This window comes from Coptis chinensis, chromosome 3 (genome assembly GCF_015680905.1).
Source record: "Coptis chinensis isolate HL-2020 chromosome 3, ASM1568090v1, whole genome shotgun sequence".
Lineage (NCBI taxonomy): Eukaryota > Viridiplantae > Streptophyta > Magnoliopsida > Ranunculales > Ranunculaceae > Coptis > Coptis chinensis.
In genome coordinates, this window is record NC_141458.1 from 120,474,685 (window position 1) to 120,479,529 (window position 4,845).

Below are 4,845 nucleotides of genomic sequence, written 5' to 3' on the forward strand. Positions count from 1 at the left end.
TTTTGTTATTGTAATAGTTTAGCTATTGACTTTTATGTGTATGGTTGCATTTGCGTATCTACTAATTTGCAACTACAGAGTTCTTAGTCATGGTTAGCAATGATAATCACGTTCTCCTGGAAACAAGCTGTACCAAAGAAGATGTGAAATACAGTGAGGGTGCAGCTTCTCTAAAAGAGGTTTTTTTGCATGTGAGCTTCTACCTACTGAAGAACCAAAGTCCATGATGTACATCTCCCTTGGTTGGTTCTATTCTAGCTAGCAAATACTTGTACCAATTGAAGACTCTAGTGAAAAACATTTCGCATTAGGGAGATGAAGGACTATAATAAGTTTAATGGAGGAATAAAACATCAAGTTGCTAACTGACTGAACTAAAACAGATTGGGAAGTCGTAGAAACCATTTTGTCACATAATTTGTTTTTCACGCTATAACCACGACACCACCTGAGAACAAGTAGTCATTTTCAGTTTTCACGCTGGTCTTCTGATTACAGTCAAATACTGTTGTGACAGGACTCTGTTACAGGATTTTTTTTTTTTTTTTTTTTTTTTTATGAATGAGCAAACTATATTAATGAAAGAATAGTCATAGAAGGTTAAGTATTAGGCTGTCACAAAGCTTCCTAATTACACACAAACCTAAAATAGGCTACTCCTACTATAAAACTAAATTCTCATAAAGAAGTTTAGTAGCATGCTTCGCTGCTTGATCTGCAGAGAAGTTGGCTTCTCATGCACTTGAAATGAGACAGTAGTCCAGCTCCTTCGCGCACTTTTCCCATCTTGGCTTCACCTTACAAAGGGAGTTGAGATTATCCAAAAGCTGTTACTGAAGCCACTGAATCTGACTCAGCCCATAGCCTCTTCCACCCTTTCCCGATTGCCTGCTCAATGCCTTCCAAAATAGGCATGCATTCTGCCATGTAACTAGTACTTATGCCAAGGTACCTGCGAGTGACTTGTAGTATTTCACACAAGTGATTTCTAAAGACAGTCCACATTGATTTTAATGATTCCAGGATCAGGTGGCTCCCATGAACACTCCTTAATTTTCAGTGCCTTGCCATGCTTTTCTGGTAGTCCCCACGACTTCAAAGTGGTAATATCAGCTACTGTATTGTACATAGTACCTTTTGATAGCCAGAAAGTGTTCTTCACTTGTTTCTTGATCTCCTCGTTGCAGAAGTTCGACTCAGGTGTCTTGTTGTCCATTACAATCATGGTACTGAATTTCCAGATTGATACCATGCCTGACAATATAGCCGCTACCAACAAATGCTTGATAATAGTACTACGCCCATCACATATCTTAACTACCTCTTTGAAGTCGTAGAAATTGTTACTGAACCCAAAGCATTCAACCACCCAATATCCCACACTTTCCTCGCACTAACACAATACCAAAGAAGATGTTGTAGCAACTCCTCACAGTGACACCCCATGTAACACTTAGACACCAGCTTGATGCCCCTCCTCTGCATTCCTTTGATGGTGGTAGCACAGTCACTGCAAAGTTTCCATGCTATACCAGCTAATTTGGAATGAATATCTTCATTCCACACTAACTTGTACCACCACACCTAATTTCTCTTGCTTCTTGTATCTTCGAATGCCGATTTCATATTAAATTGCCCTTTCTGATCTGGTAACCAAACCCTATAATCCTTCTCACACTGATTACATCTCAGTAGTCGATCCACACCTGAAATCTGCAGCACCTCTTTCAACTGAATTGGAACTCTCCATTCTCCATTGATGATTACTTGGCTCAATCTTGTTTTGCAGCCTTGGAGAACTGAGTTGTGAAATTGTAGAGCTTGTTTAATTGACTGTGAACTAGCCCAGTTGTCCCTCCACAAGTCCACGCTACTCCCATCACCAATGACCCATTGAGTTCTTTCTTGCACTTCCACTAAAGCAGATTTGTCACATAGTAGGAAATAATCTCACCATCCCTGGTAAAGAATTTAGCCCTCATAAATTTAGAAAAGTCATCCTCTTTGGTCAAAATATGCCACGCCAACTTCATAAGTAAAGCCATATTTACTTCTTTGAGCCTTCTATAATGCCAATACCTCCTTCTTCATAGGGTTTACAACACTTATCCCAAGCTAGTGCAACCTTTTTCTGAGTTGAGGGGTTCCCCATCCACAAGAAGTTTCGCAATGGTAGTTCCCATGGTCATGTTTCCAATGAGCTTGAGTAGGTGCGCTAGTGTAGAGAATAAGAACATACCAAATAGGACGATGAAGAAACCTTGTGTGGCAGATACTTGAGATCATCATTTACATTTCATAAAACAATAAAGAGTAGAAATTCTGAATCAGAGGTAGAAGATACTGGAAGATTGACTTAATGCTTGGGGAGTTGGGGCAATAAAAAGAAAAACTGGAAAACTGGAACATGCATTTCTTAAGGGATATAGATCTGGAAAGTAGCCATGGAAGTGCACAATCTTTGGTCTATAGCTGGCGGGCAAGCAGACAAATTGCTGAAATTTTCTAGGAATTTTGTAAATCAACTAGCAAGCTTGAAAGCATCGATGAAGAGGCCATAGGTGAAACCCATCTTAAAATTGTTGAGTAATGCAAGGGGAAAGGTAACCTTGGGCCGACTGTAATAAAATCTAGTTGCATATTCTGTGAGTAGAACACACAGTACTGCAGCAATTACGTCGTTCACTCCTAAAGCTCCGAACGACAAAGAGATGGTTTGAGCCACATAAAACCCACCCAACAAGGAGATTCCACCAAAAAGAGCCCTTCGAGAAGGGCTTCTGAAATAGTTCCTTGAAAGCTGAGGCACAAACCTGATTATGTCTACTAGCCTTCGAGGCCCCCCATTCTCCTGCACAGCTCTGATAGTTAAATACCTAGGTGAAGATTTCCTAGCAATAACTCCAATTCTTCCGCGTGGGACACTCGTCCCAGGTGTTAAGCTGAGATGACAGATACATGGGGAGATGAAACTCGACGCTTGTGCCATTGGATATCTTTATCACGTACTCTATGAAAATTATGGCCTTATCTGAAAAAAGAAAATGATGAATCAAGCCTACAAGTATACAAGCAAGTAACACAACACTAAACCATACAAAAAAACCCCTTTACAGTAAGCACCAACAACGCCATCAGTCAATTAAGTTTGTAGACAAACATTTGTTCTGATCATCACAATGCCTAGTAAGTAGTAACTAATAAACAGTTTAAAAACGTCGCTCACAAAAAAGATTTCGTCTACAGTCACATGAAGCATGGTGTATATAGAGAAAAATATAACACAACCAAATACATTACGAGGAATTTATACCCTTCAAAAACAATATATAATGCTAACATAATCAACCTTATTTCCCTCTAACAACCGTCTGTCTTTACTTAAATTCAGATGGTAAAAACAAATGAAACAGATACCAATTTAGTTGAGGTAAAGTAAATTACCCGATCGCTAACAACATCTCACACCAACAAACATATGTAGTAGTGTGTTATATCTCTATATCTCGTCTTTCCCTTTCTTTGCAGTTAAAACTCGTATTCCCACATGAAAACTAGTCCACCAAAATGAGATATTTTGTTGATAAACAAAAACTTTATGTTAATATGGCTGTCTAGGGACCGGCCCGTTAAGAATTTTTGTTCAGACTATCGGGCTTTGTCAATGAAGTATCAAACAAATGTTGGGTCCAAAGTCGGCCCGTTATGAGAAGGGGGAAAGGTTTTGACTAATTCCATATTTTTTATATGGAAAAAGTTGAATCACTGTGGATGAGATCATGAGAGCATCATCAACACACTGCTATATTTTTTTGTGACACTTCAGCATTTTTAGTCAATCAAAATTTCTAAAAACGAATAAAATACTAACGCATTTGGACAAAATTTGGGATTTTTATTTTGGACGGGAATAATTGTCCTGTTCCAAATTAATTTTTTTATTTTTTGGGCCCAACGGTAGAAAAGCCCAACGATACAAAATTGAGCCATTTAAATTTTTTATTAAAAAAAAATGCTAAATAGCAAAACTTGTCTCATTTCTATGTTTTTCAGTATTTTGGTTTGGAATTTGACAATTGTTAGAATAAAAACAATGTTTTGGCAGCGTATTGGGAGTCAAAATTGTCAAATTCATTTCCATCTGTCACATTAGAAATGAGATTTGACAATGCGTTGATGATGCTCTAAAAATATGAGACTTAGAAAGTCAGAAAAAAAGAAGTGAGAAACGTTTGAGAATATAGTACTAAAAGTGGTTTTTGTGATGAAAGGGAATGGCTGGTGCATTTACCACCACGCTTTATGACCCAAAATCAGGGCTACACTTGTTAATATGAGATGATAACCTGGGTGAGATAAATTGTACCAAAATAACTTTTAAAAAATGCACCGAGGTCAATGATAATTTTCTTCACTATTGAGTTCTTCCTACCAAAGAAAATAGAGAATGATTCAATAATTGGGCGCTATAGAATTTCTATCCAAATCATAAAAGCAATCCGCAAGCGTATGGTACTGGGAATTGGTTGGTCCATATTGGTTGGTTGTTATAGAGGGGGCTAAGTCGCAGGCTTGACAACCTTTTCAATAAGCTGGCCCACTAACTCATTTTGCACGCCTAAGAAGCCCAACCCAAGAAGTCGTCTTATGGAATTTCGAATTTGTCAATTGGCTGAATTCTCATGTGAGTCGTGTCTCAAGTCTCAACTTGTGTGAAACGGTTAAATTCAACGGGACGAGTGGGTCATTGCGTTAGACCGTTAGAATGTTAGACACTATGCATCCACCTGGTTGGGCACGAGTACCACTCCTACGAAACCGACCCACCCATGACCATCTTTATTT

General features: G+C 38.5%; 1 long non-coding RNA gene across 1 annotated transcript; it reads right to left on the bottom strand.

The window, feature by feature from the left end:
• Window positions 1-575: 575 nt before the first annotated feature.
• LOC147513776 (uncharacterized) lies at window positions 576-3,579 on the bottom strand. The gene is made up of 2 exons (XR_015215647.1): window positions 3,445-3,579; window positions 576-3,031 (listed from the first exon to the last, which is right to left on the bottom strand). It is a non-coding gene; the product is annotated as an uncharacterized LOC147513776 (long non-coding RNA).
• Between the last annotated feature and the right edge of the window lie 1,266 nt (window positions 3,580-4,845).